This window comes from Arachis duranensis, chromosome 7 (genome assembly GCF_000817695.3).
Source record: "Arachis duranensis cultivar V14167 chromosome 7, aradu.V14167.gnm2.J7QH, whole genome shotgun sequence".
In the NCBI taxonomy this organism is placed as follows: domain Eukaryota; kingdom Viridiplantae; phylum Streptophyta; class Magnoliopsida; order Fabales; family Fabaceae; genus Arachis; species Arachis duranensis.
This window is the reverse complement of record NC_029778.3, coordinates 3302089-3324620: the sequence shown is the minus strand read 5'-3', so window position 1 is coordinate 3324620 and position 22532 is coordinate 3302089. Positions and strand designations below refer to the sequence as shown.

At 33.8% G+C, this 22532-nt stretch overlaps 2 protein-coding genes across 5 annotated transcripts in view; one reads left to right on the top strand and one right to left on the bottom strand.

Moving 5' to 3' along the window:
• The window catches only part of LOC107496509 (DNA polymerase I A, chloroplastic/mitochondrial), a 56156-nt gene that overhangs the window by 4484 nt on the left and 29140 nt on the right, over positions 1-22532 (bottom strand). The gene's annotated exons all lie outside the window — the stretch shown is intronic.
• LOC110273839 (UPF0481 protein At3g47200-like) overlaps positions 21758-22532 on the top strand; it is a 3511-nt gene continuing 2736 nt past the window's right edge. The window contains exon 1 of one of the 2 annotated variants that reach the window (XM_021126939.2): positions 21758-21885. The gene's annotated coding sequence lies outside the window, so the exon portion shown is untranslated. The remainder of the gene's footprint in view (positions 21886-22532) is intronic. The other variant, XM_052251696.1, reaches the window with a different exon arrangement.

The following is a 22532-nucleotide window of genomic DNA, read 5'->3' as shown; positions in this document are numbered from 1 at the left end:
TTGTGGAATGAACTAAACAACAGAATTTTCTTCTGCGCTTCTTGTATTGCTTGCTACTGTATTTTGCAAAACAATGGCGAGCCTAGTTAAGTATCAAAGTCAACTTTAATTTGGCCTACAAACTTTTTATAATATAAAAAAGTTTAGCTTTAAAAATATTATGATAATGCATTGGGTACCCCATAAGTTGTATCATTAAACTCTATCGCGAGAGCTTGAGAGCTTCTCATACCTTAACTACCTTTTCATACACGGTGGTAGGGATGTTCATAAAAAAACTAAAATGTGATTAATTGGTTAAAAAATTATAACCACATTTTAATTAACTAGTTTAATAAAATAATTTTAAAAATTATGTCCATATTTTTTAAAATTAGTTAACTTAGACCAAATTAAAAAAATTCGGTTTTTAATAGGGTAATCAAAACTAAAACCAAATTAAAATCAAAATCTAATTTCAAAATCAAATTACTTACTCTTTCTTTCTCTTTCTTCTCCTTTCTCTCTTTTTCTCTCTCTCCCCTTCCCTTCTTTCTCTTCTCTCTCTCCCTTCTCTCTCTCCTCCTATCTCTCTTTTTTCTTTCTCTCCCTCCTCTCTCTCTCATTTTTCTCTTTCTCCTCCTCCTCTTTGTCCTCTCCTTTTCTCTCTCTCCCTCATCTCTCTCTCTCTCTTCTCTCTTCCTTATCTCTCTTCTTTTTTTCCTATTTCTCTCTCTTCTTTCTCTCTCTCTCCACCTCGTCTTTCTTTCTCTCTCCATTGTCTCTCTATCCTTCTCTCTCGTTTTCTCTTTCTCTCTCCTTCTCTCCCTCTCTCTTTCTCTCATCCTCTCTCTCTCTCTCCCCTCTCTTTCCTCTCTCTCTCTCCTCTCCTTTCCCTCCCCTCTCGTTTCTTTTCTTTTCTCTCTTTCTCTCTCTCTTTCCTCTCTCTTTCCTTTTCTTCTTTCTCTCTCTCTCTCCCATTTTCTCTCTCCTTCTCTTCTTTTCTTCCTTTTCTCTTCTTCTCCTCTTTCTTCTCTTACTCTCTCTTTTTTCTTTCTCTCTCAACCTTCTCTCAATCTCTAACCTTCTTCTATCTCTTTTCTCCTCTTCTCTCTAAAGCGAGAGAGAAGAGAGAGAGGAGGAGAAGATAAAGGATGAGAAAGAAAAAAATGAGAGAGATAAGAAGAGAGAAAAAGGATAGGAGAAAGAGAAGAAGAGAGAGAAAGAGAAAGAGGACAAAGAGAGAGAAAGAGAGGGGAGAGAGAAAGATGATGGGGAGAGAGAAGAGAGAGAGACAGAAAAAGAGAAGGAGAGAGAAAAAAGAGAGGAAGGGAGAGAGAAAGAGAAAGGAAGAGAAAGGGAGAGAAGGATAGAGAGACAGAAAGAGGAGGGGCAGAAAGAGGGAAAAGGGAGAGATAGATAGATAGAGAGGAGGGGAGAGAGAGAAAAGAAAGAGAAGAGGAGAGAGAAAAATGAGGGAGAGAGAGAGAAGGAAGATAAGTGGAGAGACAGAGGAGGGGGAGAAGAAGAGAAAGAGGAGGGAGAGGGAGAAAGAGGGGAAGGGGAGAAAGAGAGATAGAAGGAAGAGAGAATAGGAGGGGGAGAGAAAAAGAGAGAGATGAAAAGAAAGAGATAAGAAAAAATTACTCGTATCATTTAGAAAGAAAATTATTTATATTAGAAAATTTTTTTTATAGAAAATACTGAAAAGAGATAAGAAAGAAAAAGGAACGAAAGCAATGGAAGGGATTTCATTATTTACAAATGTTACTCGTATCTTTCAGAAAGAAAAAAATTTAAATTAAAAATATTCAATTAAAAAAATTTAAAAATTTAAATTTTTGTATGTAAAAATATTAACTTTTATATAAAAATCTATTTTTACATGTAAAAACGAATTTTATAATATAAAAACGAATTTTATAGTATAAAACCCAATTTTTTGATGTAAAAATCCGTTTTTAGTGTAAAAGTCGATTTTTATATAAAAACCGATTATTTTTTTAAAACCAGTTTTTGCTTTATTTATCGATTAAAAACTAATTTTAAATTTTATTAACCGATTAATAATTAATTCATCATGTAAAACTAATTTAATTAATTAATCAATATTATATTTTTTGTTAACTAAAAAATTGATTTAATTTTTAAATTAACCAAATTATAAACACCATACACGTTGGCTCTGAGGGCTCTGATACCATAGCGGAATCCACGAGTGTGGAGAAAGGGTTCACAATCTATTCTTGTGTTACAAGTAATGAACAGAGAAATGTAAAGCTTAAACTAATAATCAACAGTTTGACAATCGAAGATAGACATAGTCAACATCTTTTTGTTACATCTGTTAAATTATTATAAATCATTATTCCTTGGGTTGCGTCTCATTTTTTTTATACAATATATTATATTTTTTATTATTTCTTCATATCCACTTATAATAAGTGTTTATAAATAATTCATGCGAAAATAAATTTATAATAAATTTTATTATAATTTAGTATTCTTAATTAATAGATCATTTTATATATAAACTAAAGAGACAATATTTAAAGTTATTTTATATAATATAATATCCATAATTTTATGTATATAAATATGTAATTATATATTTATTACATCTAAAATTATATAATTATTTTATCAATAATTAATAAATGTTAAATAAAATAATTTTAGATTGTTTGAATTGATTTTTAATTATTTTTCAAATATTATTTAAAGAAAAATATTAAAAAGTCATTAAAATTTATTGTTTTGACCATCAATTAATTATCAATATTTAAAAGTATAGAATAAAGTATATTGTTAAATTGCTAGACTAAAAAAGTTAAGTTAATGGCTAAGTAATGATAAAAAATAAAAAATTCTAATAGCCCTGACATTTCTCTTATTTAAATTAATAACCCAAAATCCACCAATATTTATTTTGGACTTGTTTTATGGTACATATATACTTGGCAGTTTTCAACTTCTTTTCATAGAGTTACTATTTTATTGTTTTCAGTATAATACTTTATTCATGCATGCCTTTTGTAGTTTTGTATTATTTCAGAGATTATGAGCAGACGACAACTAGAGCTTCTGCAAAAAGACTGGAATCAAACAATTTTGTATTATTTCAACAATTGAATCTCAAAAGCGCTGCTAATTCTCAGTGTTGTTCTGTTATCCAAATTTGGTAGTAGGTTTTAGGTTTATGTGTTTAAATAATTCTGGTATTAAAATTTTAGTCTCTATTTTTAAATTAAAATTTCAATATTTTAGTATTTTTAAAAAGTGAGTATACAGAAAATAAAAATATTTAGAGATAAAGACTGAAATTTTAATAATATTTTATATCTAAAATATTTTATTTTAATTAATTAATTTTAATTTTATTTTTTGTGTAAATTAAATTAAAATTTTATTTTTATTTCAACTGTCTCTTACTTTACACCAAATATAATACTAAAACTTATTTCAATTTCTATTTCTTAGTTGCAATCTCTCAACTTCTATCTCTTTTCTAAACGCTATCTTTTGTCTAGAGGAACATCTAAATCATAATTTGATTGGATCTTTTGATTAATTGGGGTGTTAATTTATAATTCAGTAATCATCATAATCTCATAAGATTGGAAATTGGATAGTGAATTAGTTAAATACCGTAAAAAACTAGAGACAAATTAACAAATATTAGCTTATCTCTCTATTAACCTAACTTTGTCTCCTTTTATGTTCCTCTCTTAAAAATAGAATTTAAACGCAACTTAAAAATCAACAATATAAAAATAAATTAAAGTAAAAGAATAATTTAATTAATTATGAATTATTGATACCTAACTAAACTTTGTCTCCTTCTTTAGCATTCATTTCTCTACCAGTGTCCGACTATATGAAGTTATCAATTTCCTTCAATAATAACTATCTGCAACCACTTTTGAAGTCTTTCATCGTACAAATTAAATATTGATATAGTTGGAGTACGTCCCACCACATATATGAACATTTAATGTAAAGAGAGTGATAAGAGACAATGAAAAATTGTCGGTTCATTTTCAAAAATACTCCATAAATAATATTTCATAATATAAATCCAAAAAATTAGTCACCCCAAATTATCCCTATGTATTTATATATTTTTAGATTTTTTTTATATTTTTCAACAAAATAATTAACTACTAAAATAATTAAATTTGTCATTGTTGAACCTATAGCGCAATAGAATGCCTCTTTTTGTTAGAATGAAGAGCATTGTTAAAGATTATAATATTTTGAAGGGTTAATAGTGAAATTAGTTTTGGAAGGATAAGATATTCTTCAAATTCATTTCTTAAAATTTTTTTAATTAAATTGATTCTTTAATGATTACGAATTAATCATATTTGTCCTCTAGTCACTTCATTAACAATTTTCTTCAAAAATTGATGTTATAAAATGTTAATTGATAACATATATAATATTTGATATGTCTAATTGGGTATTGACTAAATATGTTTATGAAAATTTATTAATTTAGTCGTTTTTTCCAATTACAAAAATCATATTCCTAATATGATATAATGACTAAATTGATAGATTTTCGTAAATAATATTTAGTCAACGTCCAATTGAATATGTTATGTGTCATGTATGTTATTAGTTAACATTTTTCATCATCAATTGTTGGCGAAAATTGTGAGTGGAGTAACTGAATGATCGATATGATTAATTCGTAATCTTTAAAAGATCAATTTGATTAAAAAAAATTTCGGGAACGAATCTAAAGAATGTCTTATCTTTTAAAAACTAATTTGACTATTAATCCATATTTTAGAGGATGATTTTATTAGTATGTTGGTAGTCTTGATCAGTCCCTGTGACATGATGGATGGAGTCCGTTTGAAAAGTTTGGGGAGATTATTCCTTATGTCAACATTTTAAAACTTAAGAATATTCGTGATATAAAGATCAAATGTTATTTAAAAGTTATAATTTATTTTAATGTATTTTTATTTATTTTTTATTTAATTATTAAATTGTACTTTACGTTGGTTTGTAAATTTTTAAAATTTTTTTATTTTAATCTAATAAAAAATTATAAATACCTCCTTAGCTAATTAGAAATAATTTTGATACTTTGACAACTCCTATTCCTAATCATATAAAACATGTATTTGCAAAGTTGCACTTCACAGTCCAAACTGCGACGAAAATAAGGTGGTATTGGAGATCTACTACTACCAAAATGTATACGTTCGGGATAGTTACTCTTGGCTAGCTAAACAACACTTTTAATGGAGAGATGATCTGAATTGGGATTGGGTGTGAAAACCAAATATTTCAAAAAATACCAAATTTAATTTCTCATTTGGATTTATCTTCATGATGCTCTTCTGACTCAGAGCTTTCGTCATAAGCGCGACTTGATATAGTTAGTGAGATTTGTCATAAGTGTCACGAAAGGGCGGAATCAGTTGCTCATTGCATATGAGATCGCGACAAACCTAAGGCGGTGTGGAATACTCTTGATCATTCCTTATTGAGAAATGCTAATTTAGTTTTCTTAGAGGTCTATCTGGATTCAAAAGACTATGAGTGAGAACTGTTATCTTGTTGCTGCTGATTTGTGGTGGATTTGGCGCCTTGGCGGGATTGATGCTAATGATATTTTTGTTTCGGATTAGACTGGGGTGGTCAACAATGTGGTTTTTCTTCCTAAGAAAATGGCACATGAGTTTGAAAGTATTATGCAAAGAAATAAAATTATTTTTGTTCCTGAGAATTAAACTTCTTCAAATTGAATAGCAATGTCAGTGTTGGTCATGCTGGAACTATAGCAGGATTTGGTGTGTTTTTAAAGATTTTAAAGGAAAACGGGTTAAAGGTTGTCTTGGGATTTTGTGGAGTGGAATGTTTTGAGATGTGTGAGGTTTTTGCTCTTTGGAGGAGTATGGTTTTAATGTGATATTAGAGCAAAGATTAATGCTGTCTAACAGGATATTATTTCCTTCTTCCTGCCCTGCAATTTTTTTTTCTTTGTCAAATCACCACAAAAAATATAATTTGTCATAGCATAAGAATAAATAATAAAATATTTTTACAATCATAAAATTATTTTTTGAGGAATGTTAGGGGCAGCAATTTTAGTGTTTTGTAACCATCAATTGGCCATCAATAGTATTTTTAATGGTGTGAGATTATATCTAATAATATCTAATGGTGGGAGATCTATCACTTTTATTTTGATGGTTAAGTACTGGACAGAAAATACAAAAGTTGCTGACCCTAAACTTTTTCTTATTTTTTTTATAAACACTAAATATATGTATTCAGTTTTGAAGCAAAAGATTGTAAATGCAAATGGTGATCATGTGGCATTTGAGAACTTGAGATGGAAGATATGCTAGCCAATGCGCAGCCTCTCTTAACGACCGAATGCTGCACCTATGAAGTTCCCTACAAAATCCGACAGCTAAAAGAAGATGCAAACGCTCCATAGCTTCTTTCAATTGGACCTCTTCACCATGCAGATCTAACACTGTTGAGCATGTGGAAGGCAGTATCAAGGTATTGGTAGAAGATATTTACGATATCATAAATTAAACTTATACAATAATTAGATATATTTTATGTACGACTACGATGAAACGTGACATGCATGTTTCAATCATTAATTCTTTGCCACTAAATATTTTGTCCAGCCATTAGCTTTTAATGAAATAATAAATGATTACCTAAGTATGGGTGTAGTGTCAAGTTTAATGATTCTCATTGTTTGAAGCTGCTTGTTTGTTATAATTAGGGTTAAAAGTGAATGGAGTCAGTTCATTATTAGTCAATTTTAGTTGAATTTGTTAATAATTTGATAAATTAAACTTGTAAGTTAGTTGATGAGTTTGGAAAACTCTTGTTAAATTTTAATGATGAACAAATATTATCAAAATATTAAGATTACAAAATTATTAATTTGATCTTAACTCATATGTGCTTAATTAATAATTTTGTTGTGCAGATTTCTGTTGGGCCGAAACAAAAGAAAATTAACAAAGCCCAACTGTTGCAATATTGGTTCAGCCTTGTGTTGAAGCTAGTTATATTGGGCCAGAATAAATATTAATGTTGCAAGCCTAACCAAATGTTTTCTTGTTTGCTTCCTGTGCTTGATCAGCTACACAACTCATCAGGAAAGCAAATGTTAACAAATTGGGCCAGCTTTAATTTCAACACTACAAGCCCAAGTCACAAAAGTGATGAATGTTTCCATTCTTGGTCCGAAACCAAAGAAAAATGAAAGCCAAATGCTTCCAATGGAACCAAGACTTTAACTATGTGATGGATTTCAAAATCTATTACATTGTTAATTAATGCATGGGGAACATGAGAGAGAAAAATTCAGATGAATTGATTGATGGTTATTAGAGCAACTCCAATGCTAAGAAATAGAGTTCCTCTTCTGACATATGGGGACTCAATTACCATTGGAGTGAAAAGGGAAGGAAGGCTCTTCACGTGAATCAAGGTTGAGAGTCTCTCTAAAATATCAAATATTATTTGTATTGTTATATTAAATCATAATTAATTAAATTTATTTTACATAAAAAATAAATTTAATTTTTATATATTATAAAATAATTTTTAGTTGGATTATTTATTTTTATTTATAAAATTTAAAATACTAATCAAATTTAAGTTATTTATTTTAATATTTTATAATATTAAATTATTTTGAATTTATAAATTTAAATAATATTATTAAAAAATAATAATTATTATATTAATTTTAATTACTTAATTAATTAATTAGGTGGGACCACAATAGGGATTAAAGTTAGTTCCTTTTAATGGAGAAGAGAGAGATTCATTGAGTTCTTATTTATTGGTTATGACGCAAAATCTGATGTGGAGTCACTTTTTATGACAAGTGGGCCATAAATAGGGACTGAGATGAGTTCCCTACTGGAGATGGTCTTATGTCAATCACGCCACTCTATGTTAGGGGAGTAAAAGCAAGCTATTCAAATTTATTTGCTTAACCACTTTGCTTTGCTTTTCTTCAGATTCTTTTCATTCTCTCTCATCTCTTTCTTCTTCTCTATTCGGTCCTTGTCCAGGAAACAATGGACGCCGTGCTCTTCAACGAAGAAAAGGAAAGAGTTGCATGCATCAAGACCATCAAGCTAATGATGGCAAGAAAACATACCAAAAGAAAGATGAGCTGTGGCTGAGATTACTACCAAATGTGGTTAGATTTGGTGAGGTAATCTTGAGCCTTTCATGCTCGAAATGGAAGATGAAGATTCGGCCAAGAGGGAGATTCTTGAAGCATGGCTTGTCTTCGATTCTGACCAACCACCACAGGGAGTAGCTAGAGTGGCGAAGTGATGGTTGAAGACAGAGATTGAAGCAGATGAAGTCATCATCATCATAAGGCATCAAGGGCCAGAAATCCATCTTGGAGAGGAAGCCAAGGATAGAGAGCCCGGATTGATGAAGGGTGATGATTAAGAAAGGTCTAGAGGTAATTGCATGTTGGTTAATGCATGGTTATCTCTTCTCTCTTTGTGTGGCCGAACCGGTTTGTTGAAGGAGGAAGAAAGTTGGTTCGGTTTTGGCTTCAAGTGTGGAGGGTTTCCTTTTCTTTTAAAAAGGGGGAACAACCACTGTTTGAAGCAAGGAGAAAGTTTGAGAGTGCAAGGCACAGAGTTCTCAGAGCTACCTGAGCTAACAGATTTCTCTTCTCCTTCAATGTATTCTGTTTTGTAATTTTCTGTTTAATTTTGTCATGTCTTGAGTCTCATGGTAAAAGGCAAACAGTGAGGTTTGTAATGAAAAAGTCATAGAGCGGAAAAAGGCAGAGAGTGCAAAATTAAAAGAAAAAGCCATAGATGTCTTAGAGTTCCTTTGTTCATCTATGTTGTGTATCATGATTCTGTGGGAATCCCCTTGTAAGTTGGGTTAGCACTTTACAATTTGTAATCAGATTGGTTATAGTGAAATTTCATCATATTTGTGATGGAGACTGGATGTAGGCTGCACTGCACTTAGCAGCCGAACCAGGATATATCTGGGTGCAATCCTCTTCTCTTTCTACTCAATTTCTGTTTTCTACCACACACGAGCAAAAGCCAGAATTATCTCGTGCCAAGTGACGAGACAAAACAAAAAGTCTCGTGGCAAGGGACGAGACAAAACAAAGTTGCTCGTGTCAAGTGACGAGCAAAAACAGGAAAGTCTCTTCCAAGAATCAGCAAGTGTTAGCTTTTGAAAAAATGGGCTAAGATTCAACCCCCCCTTCTCTTAGCCACTGAAACCATCATTTGGTATCAGAGCTTGGTCTCAAAGAGATCAAGCTTTGCAGCTTGGAGTAAAGATCCTCATGGCGGAAAACAGTGGCACAAATGTGTTATCATACAATCTGGCTGAAGGTCAATCAAGCAACAGACCTCCCCTCTTCAATGGGAAAAATTATTTTTAATATAGAACATAAACAAAAAATTTATAATTAATAAATAGTCAATATATAAAATTATTGATATACAATTATAGATTGTTTTTAAATATTTTTTAATATATCTAAGTTATAATTTATTGATATATAATTATAGATTATGTTTTGTTATTTAAGTTAGTTCGTGAACTTTTGATGAGTCGAACTTGAACTTAAAAAATAGGCTCAATTATTAATAAATCAAGTCGTGGGTCAAACTTATTTTTTATGAGCCGAACATAAACCTTTTTAGAATGTTGATCTGTGATTTTTTGCTTTATTCAGTTTGAAATATTTTACGATAAAATATTAGTGCTATTTTCTCGTACTTTACATATTTTGATGGTATATTATTTTGATTACCCTTTATGTAAGTTGTTTGGTTCGTTTGCATTCCGAGTCAAATTATTCTTTAATAATATAATTATTATAAGTAAATTTTATCTTTTATCATGTAGAGATAAAAGAAAAATAGTAGAAAAACAACACTTTTGATGAGTTTGGAAAACTCTAAACTAATTTTATGATGACTAAACATTATTAACATAATTAAATTGCAAAATTAATTTTAGATTTAATATTAATTAAATTAATTTTGTAATGCAGGTTTCTTTTGGGCCAGAATGAATATGTTTGATATAGGTCCAAGTGAATGCTTCCTTGTGTGATAAATGCTTGATCCATAATTACCAGGAAAGCAAATGCTTTTATTGGGCCAAAGTTCAATAAGCCAAATGTGTTATGCATGCTGAGATCCGAAAATAATTTTGGGCCAACTTAAATTCTAATATTATCAAGCCCAAACATTTCTTTAATGAAAGCTTCCAAGTCTAGCCCGAAATCAAATTTGAAGAGAGCATAAAGGCTTCTTGCTCTCCAACGGATTCCATTGCTTGCTAAGAATGGATTTCAAAATTAATATGCTAGCCTTGGAACTATGAGAGAGATATTGACCTTGATGTGATGGGAATCATTATGATTAAAGTTACACGTTAATCCACCAAGGGAGTAAAAGCAACTCTTTTAACTTGCTACATATCATTTTAATACTTTTACTTTAACTTCATAATCTCTCTCATCTCCTTCTTCTTCTCTCTTCGGTTAATACTCAGGAAACAATGGCCTCCATGGAAGCAAATAAAAGCTACCGAAGCAAGGGAAGGACAAGCTACAAGTCCATCACAATGATGGCAAGAAAACAAAAAGTAGGCAGTGGCTGAGATAATCACCAAATATGGATAGATTTGGTGAGTTAATCTCGGATCCTCCTTACCCAAAAAGAAGAAGAAGAAGATTCGGCCAGCAGAAAGATCTTGGAGGCGTGACTTGTCTTCGTTTCTAATCAACCACCACAGGGAGTAGCTAGAGTGGCGAAGTGATGGTTGAAGGCATGGATCGAAGCAGATGAAGTCATCATCATCATGAAGCATCAAGGGCCAGAAATCCATCTTGGAGAGGAAGCCAAGGATGGAGCGCTCGGATTGATGAAGAGTGGTGACCAAGGAAGGACTAGAGGTATTTGCATGTTGGTTGTTGCATGAGTTACCTCTTCTCTCTGTATGGCCGAACCGGTTTTTGTTGAAGGAAAGGAAGCTGAGCTCGGGTTTGTGTATCAAACCGTGAAGGCTTCACTTCTCTATAAAAGAGGTGAACAGTCATGGTTTGATTCAAGGGAAAAGGAGTAAGATTTGAGAGTGCAAGGCACAGAGTTCTCAGAGCTACCTGAGCTAACAGATTTCTCTTCTCCTTCAATGTATTCTGTTTAGAATTTTTCTGTTTAATTTTGTCATGTCTTGAGTCTCATGAAAAAAGGCAAACAGTGAAGTTTGTAAGAAAAAGCCATAGAGCGGAAAAAGGCAGAGAGTGCAAAATTAAAAGAAAAAGCCATAGATGTCTTAGAGTTCCTTTGTACATCTGTGTTGTGTTTCATGATTCTGTGGGAATCCCCTTGTAAGTTGGGTTAGCACTTTACAAGTTGTAATCTGGATGATTATAGTGAAATTCCATCATTGTTGTGATGGAGACTGGATGTAGGCTGCACTGCACTTAGCAGCTGAACCAGGATATATCTGGGTGTAATCTTCTTTCTTTCTTCCTACTTCAATTCTGTTTTTACTGTTCAGATGAAGAATCAAAAATGTCTCGTGTCAAGTGACGAGACAAAACGAAAATGTCTCGTGGCAAGGGACGAGATAAAACAAAAAAGTCTCTTCTAAGTCCAGCCAGTTTTAAGCAAGCAAAAAGTGGCTAAGATTCAACCCCCCTTCTCTTAGCCACTGAAACCATCAATTGGTATCAGAGCTTGGTCTCAAAGAGATCAAGCTTTGCAGCTTGGAGTAAAGATCCTAATGGCAGAAAGCAGTGGCACAAATGTGGTGTCTTATAATCTGACTGAAGGACAATCAAGCAACAGACCTCCTCTTTTCAATGGGAAAAATTATACTTATTGGAAGGAGAGGATGAAGATATTTGTACAAGCTGTAGATTACAGACTTTGGAAGATCATCTTGGAAGGTCCTAAATTTCCGACTACCACAAATGCTCAAGGAGTCACCTCTCTTAAACCAGAAGCAAGCTGGACCGAGGAAGATAGGAAGAAGGTGGAGTTAAATGCCAAGGCAACCAATCTGCTCAATTGTGCTATCAGCTTTGAGGAATACCGACGAGTATCACGATGCACAACGGCAAAGAAAAGCTGGGACAAGTTGCAAATCACTCATGAAGGAACCACCATTGTAAAAAAGACTCGGACAGACATGTTAAACAGGGAATATGAAATGTTTACAATGAAGGAAGGAGAGTCCATCGATGAACTGTTCGAACGGTTCAATGCCATCACTATTGGCTTAGATGCTCTGGGAATCACACATTCAGAATCTGTGTTAGTGAGAAGAGTGTTGAGATGTCTCACAAAAGAGTGGGAAACAAAAGCCTTAATTATTTCTGATAGTAGTAACTTAGATTCCATGACACTTGATGATCTGAGAGGAAACTTACTTGCTTTTGAAAATTCCTATTTGAAAAAAGACTCAAAAAAGAAAGGAATTGCATTTTCCTCTGTGACTAACCCTCTGGATGATGAATCCAGTGATAATTCTTCTGAAAATGAGTTTGTGTTGTTTGCAAAAAAATTCAGGAAAATGGCAAAACTCAAAGGCAAAGGTGGCAGCTCAAGGAGGATAAAGAAAGATCTTAGCAAGGTAACCTGTTTCAATTGCAAGGAAATGGGGCATTTCAAATCTGACTGTCCCAAGTTGAAGAAGGAAGAAAAGCCAAGAAAAGGAAAGAAGAAAGGACTAATGGCTTCATGGGAAGAGTTGGAAAATGATTCAGATGATGATGATGAAAAATCAGAAACCAAGTCCCAACAGTGCCTTATGGCGGATCATGTAAATCAGGTAGTCTTTCATAACCCTAACACTGAAGATCTTCATCTTATGATAGACCACCTTTCTGAAAAAATAAGATGCTTTTTGCTGGAAAATCAAGAACTTGAACAACAAGTCACCATTCTTCAAGCTGAAAATAGTTTTTTAAAAGAAAAAGTGAGAGAGGCCGAAACTGTTTGTGATCTTGTTGAAGAGAATAAGCAGTTAAGAGCCCAAATTAAAAGTTGTGAAAGTGACCATTCAGTTCTTGCATATGTGAATTGTTTTAAGCAAAATGAAGAGTTGCTTAAAGAGGTTAACAGACTCAAAGAAGACTTAGCCAAGTTCACCCAAAGTTCTGAACATTTAAATCAAATCTTGGCTAGTCAGAAACCTCTTTATGATAAAGCTGGGTTGGGTTTTTATAAAACTAAAAAATCACATTTTGAAAACTTTGCTTCATCTTCAAATGATACAAAGTATCAAGACCCAACATGCTTTAACAAAACAACAACTCCAAGATTTTGTAGACTATGCAATCGAAATGGACACTTTCCTATTCAATGTTTCTTTGGTGAAAGAATGATTGGTGACAAAGTTTGTAAAGTTGTTTTTGATTACAATGGCTTAGGACATAGAAGATGGTTTAACGTTAAAGGATCCAAAAAGATTTGGATACCTAAGGTCACTTGAGCTTATTTTGTAGGTTTGCCTAGCATCCAAGCGAAAAGATAACATGTGGTATATGGATAGTGGATGCTCTAGGCATATGACCGGAAAGACAGCCTTCTTCATAAAACTTGAAGAATATGATGGAGGATTTGTCACATTCGGTGATGATGCAAAAGGAAAAATAGTTGCTGTTGGGAAAGTGGGTAAAAATCTCTCATCTTGTATAAATGATGTCCTTCTTGTACATGGTTTGAAACATAACTTGCTTAGTGTTAGTCAATTGTGTGATTTGGGTTTTGAAGTTATTTTCAAGAAATTTGTTTGTTTAGTGGTATGTGAGAAAACTGGGGATGTTTTATTTGAGGCCAAAAGATGTAATAATGTGTATGGATTAACTCTTGAGGATCTAAAAGAACAAAATGTAACATGCTTTACATCTTTTGAATCTGAAAAATGGCTTTGGCATAGAAAGTTGGGACATGCTAGCATGTACCAAATTTCCAAGCTAGTCAAAAAGAATTTGGTTAGAGGAATTCCAAACATCAAGTTTGACAAGGATCTTACTTGTGATGCATGCCAATTGGGCAAACAAGTTAAATCCTCTTTTAAATCAAAAGATGGAATCTCAACCAAAAGGCCATTGGAAATGTTACATATTGATCTTTTTGGTCCTACTAGAACTCAAAGTTTAGGAGGTAAACACTATGGTCTTGTGGTGGTAGATGATTACTCTAGATTTGGTTGGGTACTTTTTCTTGCTCATAAGAATGATGCATTCCATGCCTTTTCCACCCTTTGTAAGAAAATTCAAAATGAAAAGGATCTGAAAATTGCCCATTTGAGAAGTGATCACGGAAGAGAATTTGAAAATCAAGATTTTGAAAAATTCTGTGATGATTTAGGAATTTCTCATAATTTTTCATGCCCTAGAACACCCCAACAAAATGGGGTGGTTGAAAGAAGGAATCGAAGCCTTCAAGAAATGACTAGGGCCATGCTATGTGAGAATGATATTCCTAAATTTTTATGGGCTGAAGCTGTGAACACAGCATGTTATATTTTGAATAGAACAATCATTAGAAAAGGGTTAAAGAAAACTCCTTATGAGCTATGGAAAGGAACCCCTCCAAATCTTAAGTACTTTCATATTTTTGGATGTAAATGCTTTGTACTTAACAATAAAGAAAACCTTGGAAAATTTGATCCAAAATCCTATGAAGGAATGTTTGTTGGATATTCCATCACAAGCAAGGCCTATAGAGTTTATCTCAAAGAACATAGGACCATAGAGGAATCCATACATGTTACCTTTTGTGATTCTAACTTAATTCCCAGTATTGTAAAGGATAATGAATCAGATGGAGAAGAAGATGGAACAAATAAAGAAAATCCCAAATCTGTGCAAAATGAAGAATCTGTCAGCCCAGTTTTGTCTCGTCAGATCGAAGGAGAAACTTCCATTTTGTCTCCTGAGCAGACACAAGCAACTGAAACAGTGAGACCACCAGAAGATCATCAAGGCCCAACACCTGTCCGAAAACCTAGAGAATGGAAATCCATGAGGGGTTATCCTCATGACTTCATCATTGGTGATCCTTCTCAAGGTATAATCACAAGATCCTCTACCAAAAGGCCAACCGAACCTAGCAACTTTGCTCTCTTGTCACAAATGGAGCCAATCAATGTCAAGCAAGCCCTTGAAGATCCATCTTGGGTTAAGGCCATGCAAGAGGAGCTTGCTCAATTTGACAAGAATGAGGTTTGGACATTAGTACCTCATCCGGATGGTAAGAAAGTAACGGGTACTAAATGGGTATTTAAAAATAAGCTTGGTGAGGATGGACAAGTTGTTCGTAACAAGGCTAGATTAGTGGCCCAAGGTTACGATCAAGAAGAGGGAATTGATTTTGATGAGTCTTTTGCTCCGGTAGCTAGAATGGAAGCAATTAGGTTGCTTCTTGCCTATGCTGCCCATAAGGGTTTCAAAATGTTTCAAATGGATGTTAAATGTGCTTTCCTTAATGGATTTTCAAAGGGGAACCACCGACACTACTTTGTTCATTAAAGTTTCTAATGATGACATCCTTCTTGTTCAAGTTTATGTGGATGATATTGTGTTTGGATCGGCCAATGAGACCTTGTGTGAAGAGTTTGGAAAACTCATGACTAGTGAGTTTGAAATGAGTTTAATGGGAGAGCTAACCTTCTTTCTTGGCCTCCAAATTAAACAAACTCCTAGTGGTACCTTTATTCACCAAGGCAAGTATGCAAAAGAATTGATAAAGAAATTTGGCTTAGAAAATTCCAAACCAATGGGAACTCCAATGCATCCTAACACTAAACTTGAAAAAGATAATGATGGCCTAGATGTGGATGAGACACGGTATAGGGGAATGATTGGTTCATTAATGTATCTTACATCCTCTAGACCGGATATTGTTCAAAGTGTGGGTGTATGTTCAAGATTTCAATCTCACCCAAAAGAATCCCATTTAACGGCTGTTAAGCGCATCATTAGGTATATTAAGGGAACATGTGATTATGGCTTGTGGTATCCAAAATCTGATGATTTCTGTGCAGTAGGTTTTTGTGATGCAGATTATGCGGGAGATCGAGTGGATAGAAGAAGCACCTCGGGCATGTGTTGCTTCCTTGGAAGCTCACTCAACATGTGGTCAAGCAAGAAACAAGCCACAGTGGCTCTATCCACGGCTGAAGCTGAATATATATCCGCATCTGCTTGTTGTTCACAATTAATTTGGTTAAAAACTCAATTGGAAGATTACAAATTAAAGATCAATAGTATACCCTTATTTTGTGATAACATGAGTGCAATAAATATTTCCAAGAATCCTGTTCTGCACTCAAGAACAAAGCACATTGAAATTAAATATCATTTTATTAGAGAACATGTGCAAAAGGGTACTATTGATATTCAATTTGTAAAATCTGAAGAACAACTTGCTGATATTTTTACAAAACCTCTCTGTGAAGATAGATTCTGTTTGTTAAGAAAAAGATTGGGAATGTTTGATTTAAATCATGTTGAAAGCTTGTGAATTTCTGATTCAGTCCGGTTTTATCTCATAGGAATGGACGAGATAAAAACAAGGCATGCTGAAGGAGATCTGTTTGAGGGGGAGGCTGCGCAGACGTAGCTTCTTTTGGGCCCCACAGAATCAAGTTTGACCCCTCATTGAACTTTTAATGGTTCCTCATTTTATGATGATCAAATCTTTTGAGTGTCAGTTCAAATCTCATTGGAAGTTGTTAGTGTCAAATCAAAATCCTTCTCTCTCCGTCTAATCCCTTGAAATAAGGAAACTACCTTTTCAAAATCACTTGGTTAATAACCGCACCATTATGGTTATTAACTTTCCCATCATCTCTCTCCAATCCTCATTAATTGCTCTATTAACCTCCTCTCTCCTCACTTTCGTTCGGCACTCACCCTTTCATATTCAACTCCATTCATTCTTCTACCATGAAAAAGAAAACTGCACAAAGGAGAAGTAACCGAACCCCATTCCAAAAGGTCCACAATTCTCATCACCCCAAACTCATACACATATCCATCTCCATTCTACCTCATCTTCTACACCATCACCTCCTTCAAAAAGGGCCGACACCATGCGTCGCAAAGTCATTGCTCACAAATCTTCCGGAAGAGGAAAGAACAAGGAGCCTAGTGTTCAAGAAGAAGAAGAGGAATCACATACTTCTGAACCATCTTCCCCACCAAAAGGACCTACTTCAACCACCAAAAATTCTCAGAAAGGGCCGAAAAGCTTTATTCTGCATGAAACAAGGGTACCGGCGAATTTGGAGTCTCTCGACTTCAAGAACAAATATCACAAGACTCATTCCCATTTTGATCCCTCCAGATTTTACTCATGTGCCTTCTATGAATTCCATAAAGAAGTACTGATGAAACGTCATCTCTGTCTTTCATACCTTGTAAACTTTGAGAAACTGGCATCCAAAGGAATCAATTTTTCTGCCATGTTTGATGCTCTGAAATGGACTCCACTGCTTCACATTCAGAGACTTGTGTACCCGGGGCTGGTCCGGGAATTTTATGCAAACATGCGTTTGATTGACGGTTCAATCCACTCCTATGTCAAACGTGTTTACATAACTCTCAATCCTCAAACCATAGGCGCTGCCCTGGGATATGAAGAAGAAGGGCCAAGGGTTTACATGGTTGACAAGTGGGATGATCAGGTTGGCATTGCACAGCAAACTGTCCTTCACCACATCTGCACGAATCTCTCTGGCTTAGATGGGATAATTCCAACTCATCGAGCACTCGGTCCTGAAAATTCCCTGTTGCACCGTATCATCACTCACATTCTCACTCCATAAGGCGGTTCTCACCACAGAGTAACAGTTTCTGATTCTGTTATTTTATTTGCACTTCTTACTTCTTCCCAAATTTCGTTTGCTTATGTTATGATACGTCATATGTGGGAAGCAGTGAAAAGTACCAAAAAGGCTAATCTTCCTTATGGCATGTTTCTTACATGTATATTTGAGTATTTTAAGGTTGATTTGACTAATGAAACTGTTGAGAACAAGATTTCAATGATCAAAGGAGGAGGAATTTCGGGCAAAAAGAGCAAGAAATCTGTTCCCTCTGAACCGTCTCTCAGTGACCTTGAGAGCCATCCTGAGCCCTCAAATATTAATGCATCAATCCGAGAGGTTCTCAATGAGATGCGCAACATGACAAAACTGATGTTCAAATCCCACAAGACTGCCAGAAAATTGGAGCAAGAACAGGAAAGGGCTTGGAAGAAATGTCATGATAGAGTTGGCTTCATGATAAAGAACTTTGATGAGGAAATGGGGACAGGAAACTTTGAAGCGGATTCTGGTTCAGAATTCAATCTGTCTGATGATTAGTGTCTCTGTTACTTTACTTGATATTGGCTCAAGTAGGCTCAATCTTTTTTTTTGTTGTACGAGCAACACTTTGAACTCCATGCTCTGTGATACTCTGAAACACTCATGTTATTTTGTTGCATTATTACTGTGATTATCCTGTGGTTTTTCTTCATTTTTTTGTACAGGTGCCCCCATGATAACAAAAGGGGGAGGAAAATATGTTTCCAAAATTGAAATTGGGAACAAAGAACAACAGGGGATGAGAAGGAGTTAGGAACAGGGATGAAATTTTCAAAATTGAAAATTCATGATCTCCCTTGTTCGAAAATACTTATTAGTTGCTGATAATATCTGCACTGTTTCAACTGCATTTAGTTCATCATGTCTTGTTAATTCTGATTTGGCATCTGATTATAATTATGCTTGATTGTTATGCCTGATTGTTGATTAATTATTGATAGACTGATTGCTTTGAAAATATTTTTGGGCAGTTCATGTAAATCGTTTAATATATCCAAAACTGCCTTATCTTGCTCTACAAAAATTTTCCTTCATGTTATTTTGCTCTGATATGTTGAACAGGAAAATGTTTGGATTTTTTGAGTTTGTAATAGTTTGAGCAGAAAATCAATTATGATAACAAATGAGTTTTGATTATCACCAAACTCTGCTCATAAATCAAGCATTCAACATTCTCAAATAAATATGTTGAATAACATTGTTATTTTTGAAGCTTGATTAAAATGTTACAGGATTATGCTTCCCTTGGTAAAAGTAGCATATACTTAGGGGGAGCCATGTGACACTTTGAAAGGGAAGAAATTCAATCCTCAAAGGGAGTACTTGTACTCTAATCTTTTAATTTCTTTCCATTTCAATTTTAATAATGTTTGTCATCAAGGGGGAGATTGATGAGTTTGGAAAACTCTAAACTAATTTTATGATGACTAAACATTATTAACATAATTAAATTGCAAAATTAATTTTAGATTTAATATTAATTAAATTAATTTTGTAATGCAGGTTTCTTTTGGGCCAGAATGAATATGTTTGATATAGGTCCAAGTGAATGCTTCCTTGTGTGATAAATGCTTGATCCATAATTACCAGGAAAGCAAATGCTTTTATTGGGCCAAAGTTCAATAAGCCAAATGTGTTATGCATGCTGAGATCCGAAAATAATTTTGGGCCAACTTAAATTCTAATATTATCAAGCCCAAACATTTCTTTAATGAAAGCTTCCAAGTCTAGCCCGAAATCAAATTTGAAGAGAGCATAAAGGCTTCTTGCTCTCCAACGGATTCCATTGCTTGCTAAGAATGGATTTCAAAATTAATATGCTAGCCTTGGAACTATGAGAGAGATATTGACCTTGATGTGATGGGAATCATTATGATTAAAGTTACACGTTAATCCACCAAGGGAGTAAAAGCAACTCTTTTAACTTGCTACATATCATTTTAATACTTTTACTTTAACTTCATAATCTCTCTCATCTCCTTCTTCTTCTCTCTTCGGTTAATACTCAGGAAACAATGGCCTCCATGGAAGCAAATAAAAGCTACCGAAGCAAGGGAAGGACAAGCTACAAGTCCATCACAATGATGGCAAGAAAACAAAAAGTAGGCAGTGGCTGAGATAATCACCAAATATGGATAGATTTGGTGAGTTAATCTCGGATCCTCCTTACCCAAAAAGAAGAAGAAGAAGATTCGGCCAGCAGAAAGATCTTGGAGGCGTGACTTGTCTTCGTTTCTAATCAACCACCACAGGGAGTAGCTAGAGTGGCGAAGTGATGGTTGAAGGCATGGATCGAAGCAGATGAAGTCATCATCATCATGAAGCATCAAGGGCCAGAAATCCATCTTGGAGAGGAAGCCAAGGATGGAGCGCTCGGATTGATGAAGAGTGGTGACCAAGGAAGGACTAGAGGTATTTGCATGTTGGTTGTTGCATGAGTTACCTCTTCTCTCTGTATGGCCGAACCGGTTTTTGTTGAAGGAAAGGAAGCTGAGCTCGGGTTTGTGTATCAAACCGTGAAGGCTTCACTTCTCTATAAAAGAGGTGAACAGTCATGGTTTGATTCAAGGGAAAAGGAGTAAGATTTGAGAGTGCAAGGCACAGAGTTCTCAGAGCTACCTAAGCTAGCAGTTCTTCTTCTCCTTCAATGTTTTCTGTTTAGTATTTTTCTGTTTAATTTTGTCATGTCTTGAGTCTCATGGAAAAAGGCAAACAGTGAGGTTTGTAATGAAAAAGCCATAGAGCGGAAAAAGGCAGAGAATGCAAAATTAAAAGAAAAAGCCATAGATGTCTTAGAGTTCCTTTGTACATCTGTGTTGTGTTTCATGATTCTGTGGGAATCCCCTTGTAAGTTGGGTTAGCACTTTACAAGTTGTAATCTGGATGATTATAGTGAAATTCCATCATTGTTGTGATGGAGACTGGATGTAGGCTGCACTGCACTTAGCAGCTGAACCAGGATATATCTGGGTGTAATCTTCTTTCTTTCTTCCTACTTCAATTCTGTTTTTACTGTTCAGATGAAGAATCAAAAATGTCTCGTGTCAAGTGACGAGACAAAACGAAAATGTCTCGTGGCAAGGGACGAGATAAAACAGAAAAGTCTCTTCTAAGTCCAGCCAGTTTTAAGCAAGCAAAAAGTGGCTAAGATTCAACCCCCCTTTTCTTAGCCACTGAAACCATCAACTTTTAACAAAACAAAATAGAGAATTAATTAGTATTGATTTAAATACAAGACAAAAATTTTAAAAAAATTATTAGTCACTTGATATTTTTTGAATTCTAACCGGTATTTATTGCCAATATTTCCTCAAAAGATCAAGGGAAATTACCTTGGACAATCTGGTGAGTTGGGGGCGAGAGTTAGAACCAAGAATTCTCTTTACATATTTTTTGAATTCACTTCTCTATTAAATTCAATTTGACTCTCACACTAATTAATATGGAAGTATCCTATATATAATTAATTTGACTTTGGTTTTCGTTTGTATTAAAAGAAGAAAAAAACAAAAACATAATCTTTTCATTCTTGATTTAGCCCATCTCACATTGTAGCTTACAAAAACAAAAATAAAAAAAAATAACTCCTCATTATCCCAATTGCCAGAATAGAGACACAGTACATATAGTACCTTCAAAACATTAATAGGTGTGGGATAGAATTCACCTAAATATTAATTCAATTCAACAATGTTAGGTAACCAAAAAATAATACTAAGCCTTAATTATTGACTATATTTTGTATGCCTTGGGTCAACCCATGAATTCAAGTCATCCCATTGATTGCAAAGGATGCTTCCTCTTTCAATAATTGAAAGAGCCTTTAGTTTTGCTTTTAATGTTGCTTATATAAACCAATACTTTCAGTGCCAAGCTTCCACCCAATACCTTCCATTGAAAAAAAGAATTTGGTATAGGCACTAATCAATTTCAGGCACATTATCTTTCACTTTCTGGTGGCCAAAATTATAGAAAGACCGTCGCAGTGTGAGGCTGCAGCATCTTGCTGTGAGTTAAATTGCACCTATCACTTTCTTACTAAGTTCATGTCTAATATTTATTTATTATTGAAGCAATGATTGTGCTGTTAAATCTACCGTCTTAGCAATATTTTTTTTTACCTTTCATATAGTTACCATCTTAATATTAGCGAAAAAGTAAGATCTATCTACGGTGGTGAGGTTTGTATTTAAAAACTTGATTAATATGGAGTTAGTGACAGTAACGGAATGCTTGCAGTTCAAGCAAAAAAACTCGTGTGTCTTCTTGCTAAAAAAAGGCTAAAGAAGAAGACTATTATAGAAGTTTACTTTTTAACGATAAATTTTGAAGCAGATGATCGGAAATACAGTGATTAAAATAGCCTTTCATAAAACAACCTCACTACTGAAACATAAGCAAATATATTAGATTTACTATTCTTGACAAAGTTAATATGATTTAAGCACAAAACTTAAATTATATTCAACTCAACTACTCCTCAACAAAAAAGGAGCAACGTCTTTTTTTTAAGATGCTTTTTAATTATTAAAATTTAACATATATAATTAATTAAATTATATTATTTTTATTAAAATTAAGTCAAATAAATTAATTTGATTAAGAAAATGGTGAATTAACTATTGAACTTATCTAAATTAATATTATTTTTTATA